The sequence below is a fragment of the Cherax quadricarinatus genome, chromosome 75 (genome assembly GCF_038502225.1).
Source record: "Cherax quadricarinatus isolate ZL_2023a chromosome 75, ASM3850222v1, whole genome shotgun sequence".
NCBI classification, from domain to species: Eukaryota; Metazoa; Arthropoda; class Malacostraca; order Decapoda; family Parastacidae; genus Cherax; species Cherax quadricarinatus.
Window position 1 is genome coordinate 10486582 of NC_091366.1, and position 13661 is coordinate 10500242.

The following is a 13661-nucleotide window of genomic DNA, read 5'->3' on the forward strand; positions in this document are numbered from 1 at the left end:
CTTGACAGGAAGACAGCAGCGAGTCATGGTACGTGGCGAGGTGTCAGAGTGGGCACCTGTGACCAGCGGGGTCCCACAGGGGTCAGTCCTAGGACCAGTGCTGTTTCTGGTATTTGTGAACGACATGACGGAAGGAATAGACTCTGAGGTGTCCCTGTTTGCAGATGACGTGAAGTTGATGAGAAGAATTCACTCGATCGAAGACCAGGCAGAACTACAAAGGGATCTGGACAGGCTGCAGACCTGGTCCAGCAATTGGCTCCTGGAGTTCAATCCCACCAAGTGCAAAGTCATGAAGATTGGGGAAGGGCAAAGAAGACCGCAGACGGAGTACAGTCTAGGGGGCCAGAGACTACAAACCTCACTCAAGGAAAAAGATCTTGGGGTGAGTATAACACCAGGCACATCTGAAGCGCACATCAACCAAATAACTGCTGCAGCATATGGGCGCCTTGCAAACCTCAGACCAGCATTCCGACATCTTAATAAGGAATCATTCAGGACCCTGTACACCGTGTACGTTAGGCCCATATTGGAGTATGCGGCACCAGTTCGGAACCCACACCTAGCCAAGCACGTAAAGAAACTAGAGAAAGTGCAAAGGTTTGCAACAAGACTAGTCCCAGAGCTAAGAGGTATGTCCTACGAGGAGAGGTTAAGGGAAATCAACCTGACGACACTGGAGGACAGGAGAGATAGGGGGGACATGATAACGACATACAAAATACTGAGAGGAATTGACAAGGTGGACAAAGACAGGATGTTCCAGAGATTGGACACAGTAACAAGGGGACACAGTTGGAAGCTGAAGACACAGATGAATCACAGGGATGTTAGGAAATATTTCTTCAGCCACAGAGTAGTCAGTAAGTGGAATAGTTTGGGAAGTGATGTAGTGGAGGCAGGATCCATACATAGCTTTAAGCAGAGGTATGATAAAGCTCACGGCTCAGGGAGAGTGACCTAGTAGCGATCAGTGAAGAGGCGGGGCCAGGAGCTCGGACTCGACCCCCGCAACCTCAACTAGGTGAGTACAACTAGGTGAGTACACGTACACACACACACACATGCACACACACTCATGCACACATTCACATGCACACACACACATGCACACACACACATGCACACACACACATGCACACACACACATGCACACACACACATGCACACACACACATGCACACACACACATGCACACACACACATGCACACACACACATGCACACACACACATGCACACACACACATGCACACACACACATGCACACACACACATGCACACACACACACACACACACACACACACACACACACACACACACACACACACACACACACACACACACACACACACAGCGAGAGTGTACAGTCTAGGGACTGGACACACCGCCTCTCGCTCAGTGTGAGTTCTGACGTTGGTGTGGGCGGTACGACTGTGGGCTTCGCAACACAGGTGGATACATGGCTCTCTTTGCCACCCCATATGTCGGACTGTGTGTAACACGGTGTGTGTGCACATTCGCTCAATGTACGTGATGTGTATCGTCTTGTGCATGCGGCAAACGTCAACGTTTCTCGCATAAACATCGCGATATCTTACATGCTTCGCGGCTTCGGTTGCATTGCAGCGGAGAGAGATCCAGTTTAATCCCGGTGTCAGTACTGGTGTTGTGTCATAAGTAGTGAGGATTACCAGTGGTGTGATACTTGAGTTTCTTGTCCTCCATCCTTGTAAGGAAGATGGCATGTGTCGTACCAGAGATTGTTGCACACCTGTGCAACAAGGATTAACCTAACCTTACGTCTTCTATAGGAAAAACAGACGAGAGAAATAACCTTTTAAGGTCTAGTGGAATAGTTTCTTAAAGTCGAGTGAAGAATTCAATAATAATAAATATTATAATCAGAATTCATGTGTTTGTGTGTTCTTGTGTTTTTTTAATGTGTAATGTAGTTTCCCGTACGTGCAGTTAGCACATTCACGTTTTAAAATAGACAATATATGTATTTGATTTAAATGACATCTATTCATTCCATGTTTTAATTATATATATAAATTCTTGAAGTGCTGAATAGGAAATAATATACGGGAATTATATGAAGGGTATTTAGAATTCTTGAAATTATTTAGTGAAGAGTATTCAGTGTCTTGAAGAATGTTTGGTGGCACCTATCACACGAGACGAGAGGTGTCAAGTCGAGCATACAGAGCCATCGACAGGGTGCCATCTGCTTGTCCCCGAAGTGCCTGAGTGTTGGGGGAGGGGAGAACAGAAGGTGCCACTCCCACTCTTACACCTGCTGACCCTCTTCACCTAACAGTACGCACTTGTATATCAGTCGACTGCTGGGGTTCACATCATAGTGAAGGACGATTCGTATCTTGAAAGTAATAACCAATACAGCTTATATTTCTGGGGTGATCCTTGGGGTTAATGACCCTTCGGGGTTAATAACCTTTCCGGGTTACCTTCCAGGATTAATAACGATTCGTAGTTAGTAATAATGTCAGAGCTTAATAGGCTCGGAGAATGTTTCCTTATTCTCGTCCAACTTTTTCATAGTGGCGACGGCAGAGGGAGGGACCTCTAGTGTGGTTGACCTCAACCTTACAGACACCCAGCAGCACTGGTTGAACTGATGGCACTATTGGGTCGTCTACAACCTTAGGCACCCAGCAACACTGGTTGAACTGATGGCACTGTTGGGTCGTCTACAACCTTACAGACACCCAGCAGCACTGGCTGAACTGATGGCACTGTTGGGTCGTCTACAACCTTAGACACCCAGCAGCACTGGCTGAACTGATAGCACTGTTGGGTCGTCTACAACCTTACAGACACCCAGCAGCACTGGCTGAACTGATGGCACTGTTGGGTCGTCTACAACCTTAGACACCCAGCAGCACTGGCTGAACTGATAGCACTGTTGGGTCGTCTACAACCTTACAGACACCCAGCAGCACTGGCCGAACTGATGGCACTGTTGGGTCGTCTACAACCTTACAGACACCCAGCAGCACTGGCCGAACTGATGGCACTGTTGGGTCGTCTACAACGACGGTCTTGCTTACAGTTTTGTGTTCGACAGTTGTTACTCCTTACATAACCATAGTCAGCTTGTTTGTTTTTCACAGGCTGAGCTCAAGATTCAACAACGCTAGCTGTGCACAGTTCCAGCAATCTTAGTTGGGGACAGTGCCGGCACCCTTAGCTGGACGCAGTGCCGACACCCTTAGCTGGACACAGTGCCAGCACCCTTAGCTGGACACAATGCCGCATCCTTAGCTGGACAGTGTCAGCATCCTTAGCTGGTCACACTGCCAGCATCCTTAGCTGGACACAGTGCCAGCATCCTTAGCTGGGCACAGTGCCGGCATCACTAGCTGGGCACAGTGCCAACATATTTAGTTTGACCCTACGCCTAGCATTCTTAACTTAGCACCCAGCAAGTGCGGAGCTAGGCACGTCATCTAACGTGTTTTTATCTTATAATCCTCAGCATATTGTCTTGATGCCATTACAAGCCAAGAATTTTTGACAACCTAGGAAGTCCTAGAGTCCCAGCAGGTAGTGTAAGCGCCTTCCAAGTCCTTCCTTGAATTACAAGTCTTGGAAGATTGTCTTGACCTCCTTACAACTCACTGAAGATTGTCTTGACCTTCTTACAACTCACTGAAGATTGTCTTGACCTCCTTACAACTCACTGAAGATTGTCTTGACCTCCTTACAAGTCTGAAGATTGTCTTGACCTCCTTACAAGTCTCTGAAGATTGTCTTGACCTCCTTACAAGTCTGAAGATTGTCTTGACCTCCTTATAAGTCTGAAGATTGTCTTGACCTCCTTACAAGTCTGAAGATTGTCTTGACCTCCTTACAAGTCTGAAGATTGTCTTGACCTCCTTACAAGTCTCTGAAGATTGTCTTGACCTTCTTACAAGTCTCTGAAGATTGTCTTGACATTCTTACAAGTCTGAAGATTGTCTTGACTTCCTTACAAGTCTCTGAAGACCTCCTTACAAGTCTCTGAAGATTGTCTTGACCTTCTTACAAGTCTCTGAAGATTGTCTTGACCTTCTTACAAGTCTCTGAAGATTGTCTTGACCTTCTTACAAGTCTCTGAAGATTGTCTTGACTTCCTTACAAGTCTCTGAAGATTGTCTTGACTTCCTTACAAGTCTCTGAAGATTGTCTTGACTTCCTTACAAGTCTCTGAAGATTGTCTTGACTTCCTTACAAGTCTCTGAAGATTGTCTTGACTTCCTTACAAGTCTCTGAAGATTGTCTTGACTTCCTTACAAGTCTCTGAAGATTGTCTTGACTTCCTTACAAGTCTCTGAAGATTGTCTTCAGACAAAGCTAGGTGTCTGAAAACATTTTCTTCACACTCTACAAACGCAAGTGTTGATTTCCTTTGTTTTGAGCCTCGCGGCGCTCATGGAGGAAGTACTGTGTGTGTGTGTGTGTGTGTGTGTGTGTGTGTGTGTGTGTGTGTGTGTGAAAGCCGAGAATGCAACAGGCGTTCCCTCTCTGGATAGTCACTGTATGTGTGTGTGTGTATGTGTGTGTGTGTGTGTATGTGTGTGTTTAATATTAAAAATTCCCAACCTCATAACAGTTTTGTATACAACTGGTAAATGACAGGTAGATTTGCAACAGGTGTATTGACAACAGGTAGACTGATAATGGGTAGAATCACAAAAGTAACAAGGGGAAGACGGATAACAGAAAGAGGAATAACTGGAAGAGAACTAACCGGAAGATGAATAAACAGAGGAATGATAGGTGGAGTACATGGGGGTGTAACACCAGGAGGGAGGGGAGTAACAGAAGGATGAGGGAACAACCGAAGGGAGGGGAACGACATGAGGGAGAGGATCGACAGGAGGGAGAATAGCAGGAGAGAGAGAAGGAGAATAACAATAAGAGGGAATAACAACAGAAGAGAAAAGCAACAGGAGGGAGAGTAAAAGGAGAGAGAGAAAAAAATAAGAGTGACAACAGGAGAGAGAGTAACCGGAGGCAACACAACAAGAGTACAGTACAGAGTACATGTGTGTGGTGGACTTCCAGTATCGATGTTTTGCCCCTTCCCTCTCCCCTCCCTCCTCACCCTTCCCCTCCCCCCACCTGTAATTTACTGCCTCTGAACTTGTCTTTATTTCTGCCACCTGGAAGGTGTTGCAAAATGTCTCTGCATTTTATAGGTTAGTGTACTCGCTGATTTGTGTTTGTTGGGGTCGAGACACGGCTCCTGGCCCCGCCTCCAGGGCCACCTTGATGGATATCACTGACTTCTGGTCTCTTGGGCCTTATCATATCTAGTGTTGAATGAGACACATGTGCAACACTTGTGTGTCTTTATTGTGGAAAAGTTTCGCCAGCCAGTGGCTTCCTCAGTCAGATGCAGAAAAGAATGGTGGAAGGTGAGAAGGAGTTTGAGGTAATCAGTCCCTCAGCCTGGGGTCGATGTGTTCAGTCCATCAGTCTTGATAAAAGTTCGCGCATATGCTGCACTTCTGTCAAGATTAATGGAGTGAATACATCGACCCAAGACTGAGGGACTGATTGCCTTGAACTCCATTTCCTCCACCATTCTTCTCTGTACTGGACAGAGGAAGCCACTGTGTGGCGAAATGTTTCCACAACAAAGATACTCAATTGTTGCACATGTCTCATTCATGAACTTATCGAGCTTTTAAATCCTTTATGAATCATACCTATTCGTGAAGCTATGTATTGAGCTTGCCTCCACCACTGCCTCATACAAGTCATTTCACTTTTCGACCATACCCTGTGTGTGTGTGTGTGTGGGTGTGTGCGTGCGTGCGTGTGTGTGTATGTACTCACCTAGTTGTACTTCCCTAGTTGAGGTTGCAGGGGTCGAGTCCAAGCTCCTGGCCCCGCCTCTTCACTGGTCGCTACTAGGTCACTCTCCCTGAACCGTGAACTTTATCATACTTCTGCTTAAAGCTATGTATGGATCCTGCCTCCACTACATCGCTTCGCAAACTATTCCATTTCCTGACTACTCTGTGGCTGAAGAAGTACTTCCTAACATCCCTGTGATTCATCTGTGTCTTCAACTTCCAACTGTGTCCCCTTGTTGTTGTGTCCCATCTCTGGAACATCCTGTCTTTGTCCACCTTGTCAATTACTCTCAGTATTTTGTATATCGTTATCATGTCCCCTCTATCTCCTGTCCTCCAGTGTCGTCAGGTTGATTTCCCTTAACCTCTCCTCGTACGACATACCTCTTAGCTCTGGGACTAGTCGTGTGTGTGTGTGTGTGTGTGTGTGTGTGTGTGTGTGTGTGTGTGTGTGTGTGTGTGTGTGTGTGTGTGTGTGTGTATGTGTATGTGTGTGCTCACCTATTTGTGGTTGCAGGGGTCGATTCACAGTTCCTGGATAGGCCTCTTCGCTGGTGTGTGTGTGTGTATATGTAGAATAAATCTCACTCGGGTTTATACTAGAGTGGGCGTGATGGGACAGGACGTGGGCGTATGTAATAGGCGTGGGTGTGTCCAATCAGAATCTGATAGACACGAGACCCCCCCGTCTCTCTCTCTCTTTCTCTCTCTCCCTCTCTCTTTCTCTGGGGTTCTATAAGTATTTCACAATGGTTCCTCTACTCTTTATCTAAAGTTTTATGATAGAACTTTATATGTATACATGGGACACAAGAACGATTAATACCCATGACACCTGTCGCCAGTTGGGAAGTTTCTGTCCTGGTAACCCAGGCTACCACGTCAACCAGGCTGCTTTATTACGACGTTTCACACAGTAGACTTTATTATATGAGGGTTCCAGTGTGGCTGAAACATGGAAATGTATAAAATACCGACACAATGGAAACATAAACACATAAGCAGTATAATGTGATCCTTTATTGACAACGTTTCGCCCACAGAGTGGGCTTTGTCAAGTCACATCATATAATAGTTCAGCTGTAAATGAAATGTCTTGTAACAGTTAGTGTGGGCGAAACGTCGTTTACTTGAAATTTTAACTTCTAAATGCTTCTTTGTGAGTTATTACTGGGAGGATTTGTGCTGCAGTGGTAAGGGGTAACGTAGCTTGAGTGTGGTAATGTTTCAACGTTCAACTAAGGGCTGTACGTTGCACCTACTTGTACTACGGGAAGAACATTCTGAATGTTATCACTGTTGTCTGAAAAGGAAGATGATATGTTCATTGAGTCGATTATGTGATCTCTCACTGTCACCTTACTGCTCTCTCTCTCTCTCTCTCTCTCTCTCTCTCTCTCTCTCTCTCTCTCTCTCTCTCTCTCTCTCTCTCTCTCTCTCTCTCTCTCTCTCGCTCTCTCTCTCGTTTCTTCCCTGATTTTCATGTAGATAATACAAGATAGTTCTTAATCTAGATAGAAGTAAATAGTTCTCAGCAGATAGTCTCAGTGTGGGCTTCCAAGTCCTCTGCTGTCTGTCTTTCCTATGCACTCTTTCCCTCTTTTCTGCTCTCTTTTGCACTCTTCCCTCCCTCCTTGACACGAAGACGACGATAGTTTAAGAACAGCATTTTTTTTCAGTGCTGATGTATAAGAGAGGCCTGGAAGTACCTTGTGTGAGTACCACTCTGCTTTCCTTTACGGGAAGTCTCAAACATTGACACCAAAGATACTACCATCGCTTCGTACTGTGTGTACTCACCTAATTGTGGTTGCAGGGGTCGACTCGTGTGTGTGTGTGTGTGTGTGTGTGTGTGTGTGTGTGTGTGTGTGTGTGTGTGTGTGTGCTTACGCTCACATGTGTGTTTGCAGTAGTGTGTTGGTTACCTTCTGCCAAAGGCACTTGCCGATAGATACTTGGCATGAGAAAGTGTTTTTGTGTGTGGGTGTGTGTGTGTAATCACCTAATTGTGGTTGTAGGTGTTGATTCATACCTCCTGGCCCCACCTCTTAACTGGTCGCTACTAGGTTCTCTCTCTCCCTGTTCCATGAACTTTATCATACCTCGCTTTAAAACTATTTATGGATCCTGCCTCCTCCACATCACTTTTTAGACTATTCCACTTCCTGAAAACTATAGCTGAGGAAATAATTCCTAACATCCCTCTGACTCATATGAGTCTTCAACTTCCAACTGTGACCCCTTGTTCCCTTGTTGCTGTGTCCCATCTCTGGAACATTTTGTCTTTGTCCACCTTGTCAGTTCCTGTGTGTGTGTGTGTGTGTTTGTACTCACCTGTATGCGGCTGCAGGGGTCGAGTTGCAGCTCAGTGTGTGTGTGTGTGTGTGTGTGTGTGTGTGTTTGTACTCACCTGTATGTAGCTGCAGGGGTCGAGTTGAAGCTCAGTGTGTGTGTGTGTGTGTGTGTGTGTGTTTGTACTCACCTGTATGTGGCTGCAGGGGTCGAGTTGCAGCTCAGTGTGTGTGTGTTTGTATTCACCTGTATGTGGTTGCAGGGGCCAAGTTGTAGCTCAGTGTGTGTGTGTGTGTGTGTGTGTGTGTGTGTGTACTCACCTAGTTGTACTCACCTAGTTGAGGTTGCGGGGGTCGAGTTCAAGCTCCTGGCCCCGCCTCTTCACTGGTCGCCACTAGGTCACTCTCCCTGAACCATGAGCTTTATCGTACCTCTGCTTAAAGCTATGTATTGATCCTGCCTCCACTACATCTCTTCCCAAACTATTCCACTTCCTGACTACTCTGTGGCTGAAGAAATACTTCCTAACATCCCTGTGATTCATCTGTGTCTTCAGCTTCCAACTGTGTCCCCTTGTTGCTGTGTCCAGTCTCTGGAACATCCTGTCTTTGTCCACCTTGTCAATTCCTCTCAGTATTTTGTAAGTCGTTATCATGTCCCCCCTATCTCTCCTGTCCTCCAGTGTCGTCAGGTTGATTTCCCTTAACCTCTCCTCGTAGGACATACCTCTTAGCTCTGGGACTAGTCTTGTTGCAAACCTTTGCACTTTCTCTAGTTTCTTTACATGCTTGGCTAGGTGTGGGTTCCAAACTGGTGCCGCATACTTCAGTATGGGCCTAACGTACACGGTGTACAGGGTCCTGAACGACACCTTATTAAGATGTCGGAATGCTGTTCTGAGGTTTGCCAGGCGCCCATATGCTGCAACAGTTATTTGGTTGATGTGCGCTTCAGGATATGTGCCTGGTGTTATACTCACCCCAAGATCTTTTTCCTTGAGTGAGGTTTGTAGTCTTTGGCCCCCTAGACTGTACTCCGTCTGCGGTCTTCTTTGCCCTTCCCCAATCTTCATGACTTTGCACTTGGTGGGATTGAACTCCAGGAGCCAATTGCTGGACCAGGTCTGCAGCCTGTCCAGATCCCTTTGTAGTTCTGCCTGGTCTTCGATGGAATGAATTCTTCTCATCAACTTCACGTCATCTGCAAACAGTGACACCTCAGAGTTTATTCCTTCTGTCATGTCGTTCACAAATACCAGAAACAGCACTGGTCCTAGGACTGACCCCTGTGGGACCCCGCTGGTCACAGGTGCCCACTCTGACACCTCGCCACGTACCATTACTCGCTGCTGTCTTCCTGACAAATATTCCCTGATCCATTGTAGTGCCTTCCCTGTTATCCCTGCTTGGTCCTCCAGTTTTTGCACTAATCTCTTGTGTGGTACTGTGTCAAACGCCTTCTTGCAGTCCAAGAAAATGCAATCCACCCACCCCTCTCTCTCTTGTCTTACTGCTGTCACCTTGTCATAGAACTCCAGTAGGTTTGTGACACAGGATTTCCCGTCCCTGAAACCATGTTGGGTGCTGTTGATGAGATCATTCCTTTCTAGGTGTTCCACCACTCTTCTCCTGACAATCTTCTCCATGACTTTGCATACTATACATGTCAGTGACACTGGTCTGTAGTTTAGTGCTTTATGTCTGTCTCCTTTTTTAAAGATTGGGACTACATTTGCTGTCTTCCATGCCTCAGGCAATCTCCCTGTTTCGATAGATGTATTGAATATTGTTGTTAGGGGTACACATAGCGCCTCCGCTCCCTCTTTCAGGACCCATGGAGAGATGTTATCTGGCCCCATTGCCTTTGAGGTATCTAGCTCACTCAGAAGCCTCTTCACTTCTTCCTCGGTTGTGTGTACTGTGTCCAGCACATGGTGGTGTGCCACACCTCTCCGTCCCTCTGGAGCCCCTTCTGTCTCCTCTGTGAACACTTCTTTGAATCTCTTCTTGAGTTCCTCACATACTTCACGGTCATTTCTTGTCTCTCCTCCTTCCTTAGCCTGATTACCTGGTCCTTGACGATTGTTTTCCTCCTGATGTGGCTGTATAACAGCTTCGGGTCAGATTTGGCTTTCGCTGCTGTGTCGTTTTCATATTGTCGTATCTGTGCATATTCGTTTCTGGCTCTACGACTGCTCTCCTTATTCTCCTGGGTCCTTTGCCTTCTATATTTCTTCCATTCCCTAGCACACTTGGTTTTTGCCTCCTTGCACCTTTGGGTGAACCATGGGCTCATCCTGGCTTTTTCATTATTCCTGTTTCCCTTGGGTACAAACCTCTCTTCAGCCTCCTTGCACATTGTTGCTACATATTCCATCATCTCATTAACTGGCTTCCCTGCCAGTTCTCTGTCCCACTGAACCTCGTTCAGGAAGTTCCTCATTCCCGTGTAGTCCCCTTTCCTGTAGTTTGGTTTCATTTGTCCTGGCCTTCCTGTTTCCCCCTCCACTTGTAGCTCTACTGTGTATTCGAAGCTCAAAACCACATGATCGCTGGCCCCAAGGGGTCTTTCATATGTGATGTTCTCAATATCTGCACTGCTCAAGGTGAATACTAAGTCCAGTCTTGCTGGCTCATCCTCTCCTCTCCTCTCTTGTAGTGTCCCTTACGTGTTGGTACATGAAGTTTTCCAGTACCACCTCCATCATCTTAGCCCTCCATGTATCTTGGCCCCCATGTGGCTCCAAGATCTCCCAGTCGATCTCCTTGTGGTTAAAGTCGCCCATGATCAGGAGCTTTGCCTTGCATGCATGAGCTCTTCTGGCCACTGCAGCCAGTGTGTCAACCATCGCTCTGTTGCTCTCATCATACTCATGCCCTGGTCTCCTGCTGTTCTGTGGTGGGTTATACATCACTGCAATTACCACCTTGGGACCTCCAGAGTGAAGCGTTCCCGCTATGTAATCACTTTCTTCTCCGCTGTCTCCTCTCTCCAGCTCATCAAAATTCCCTCGGTGTTTGATCAGCAGTGCAACTCCCCCCCCCCCCCCCCCCGTTCCTTCTGTCTTTCCTCAGGATCTGGTATCCCGTTGGAAAGATGGCATCTGTTATCATACCTGTAAGCTTGGTTTCTGTGAGCGCTATGATGTCCGGTGATGTCTCTTTGACTCTTTCGTGCCACTCCTCCCACTTGTTTGTTATTCCATCAGCGTTTGTGTACCATACCTTCAGTTTCCTTTCCAATACTGTGGTTTGGGGGGCCTGTGGGGGTGGGAGACCTGGTAGCATACTGTGGGATTCTATGATTGGGGGTTGGGTGGAAGCTGTGGGTATGGATTGTAGTTTGTGTTGGGATGGTGTGATAGGTTGTGGGGTTCTGAGGATAGTTGTGTGTGTGCTTGCCCTTGCTTCTCTGTTCTGCTCTGACTGACCTCTGCTGGTTCCATCCTTGTTTCCTTTCCTATCTCCTTTCGCTTTTTTGTCCTCTCCCTCACCTGCTGTCTCTCTGTTTGTGTTCTGTCTCTGTCTAGGAACACCTTCTTGTACTCTTCCGAGTTTTTCAACCTTGGTTTCTCTTGGAGGATCGTGTTCCTCACTGTTTCTGTCCTGAGAATCAGCTTGATCGATCGGTTTCTCCCCTTCACGTACCCCCCCTATTCTCTGAAAATTTACAATCTCGTCCATGTCTTCTTCCCCTATTTCCGTGATGATTTTCCCAATCTCCTTTCTTTCTTCCTGCCGTCTTTCAGTGTGTCTTTTCCTCTCTCTCCCGAAGCCCATGGATAAAAACTGATTTTGCCCTTTCCTCCTCCCATTGCCTCTCCCTCTGTGACTCTGGTTCCTGTCTGTGTATGGTCATTTTCTCCCTTGATTTTTCCAGTGGCTCTTGGTAGCATGGTTGTGCCTCAGCATTCGACTTATCTCCCTCTCTATCTGCACCCAGCTGCTCTTTCCTTTTACTCCCTGACCCTTCTTTGCAGGCTGATATGACCTTAGCATAATTCATATCTCCTTCCTTTCTGTTCATCCTCTCAGCTTCACATGCTGTGTCTTCTCTGGTCACTGCCCCTGAGACTTGCTTCAGCTTGTTTACCTCAAACTCTAGGACCCTTACCCTGTCTACTGCAGTTTCGACTTGTGCCTCCCATTTCTTCGTCTCCTCCAACCTCTTTTCCCATTTCGTCAGTAAAGGATCATATTATACTGCCTTTCTCTCTCTCTTTTTCCATCTTACTGATATTGTATACTATTTCTCTCTCCTTCCCTCCCTGTGTCCCTCTTTCTCCTTCTCCCTTTCCTTCCCTCCTTATTCTGATGGCTGCTATAGTTCCTCTTATACCCTCTCCCATTGTGTCTCTTTCTTCCTCTCCCTCTTCTTCCCTTCTATTCGCTACAGTTCTTCCCTCACAATTTACGACTCTCACCAAGGTTAAGGAGACTTGGAAATTATTAAAGTTCCGGTTTAAGGGGGAAATTTATCTCCAGATTATTTCCCACTTCTACAGAAAGTTTTCTTTATTTTGTGCTTTATTTTTGATTAGTTAAGAAGATGGGATAATACTGATAGATCACAATACCTGTGGTAGTAGTGATTGTGGTGGTAGTGATTGTGGTGGTGGCGGTAGTGATTATGGCGGTGGTAGTAGTGATTGTGGTGGTGGTAGTAGTGATTATGGCGGTGGTAGTAGTGATTGTGGTGGTGGTAGTAGTGATTGTGGTGGTGGCGGTAGTGATTATGGCGGTGGTAGTAGTGATTGTGGTGGTGGTAGTAGTGATTATGGCGGTGGTAGTAGTGATTGTGGTGGTAGTAGTGATTGTGGTGGTGGCGGTAGTGATTATGGCGGTGGTAGTAGTGATTGTGGTGGTGGTAGTAGTGATTATGGCGGTGGTAGTTGTGATTGTGGTGGTGGTAGTAGTGATTGTGGTGGTGGCGGTAGTGATTATGGCGGTGGTAGTAGTGATTGTGGTGGTAGTAGTGATTATGGCGGTGGTAGTAGTGATTGTGGTGGTGGTAGTAGTGATTGTGGTGGTAGTGATTGTGGTGGTAGTGATTGTGGTGGTGGCGGTAGTGATTGTGGCGGTGGTAGTAGTAGTGATTGTGGTGGTGGTAGTAGTGATTGTGGTGGTGGCGGTAGTGATTGTGGCGGTGGTAGTAGTAGTGATTGTGGTGGTGGTGATAGTGATTGTGATGGTAGTGATTGTGGTGGTGGCGGTAGTGATTGTGGCGGTGGTAGTAGTAGTGATTGTGGTGGTGGTGGTAGTGATTGTGGCGGTGGTAGTAGTAGTGATTGTGGCGGTGGTAGTAGTGATTGTGGTGGTGGTAGTAGTGATTGTGGTGGTGGTGATAGTGATTGTGGTGGTAGTGATTGTGGTGGTGGTAGTAGTGATTGTGGTGGTAGTAGTAGTGATTGTGGTGGTAGTAGTAGTGATTGTGGCGGTGGTAGTAGTAGTGATTGTGGTGGTAGTAGTAGTGATTGTGTTGGTAGTGATTGTGGTGG

At 46.7% G+C, this 13661-nt stretch overlaps 1 protein-coding gene across 8 annotated transcripts in view; it reads left to right on the plus strand.

Moving 5' to 3' along the window:
* LOC128691825 (uncharacterized) overlaps window positions 1-13661 on the plus strand; it is a 1033854-nt gene that overhangs the window by 262481 nt on the left and 757712 nt on the right. For 2 of the 8 annotated variants that reach the window (XM_053780739.2, XM_053780740.2), the window contains exon 1: window positions 1403-1456. The exons of the other annotated variants lie outside the window; for them this stretch is intronic. The gene's annotated coding sequence lies outside the window, so the exon portion shown is untranslated. Of the gene's footprint in view, window positions 1-1402; window positions 1457-13661 lie in introns of those variants that run through there. 8 annotated transcript variants of the gene reach the window in all.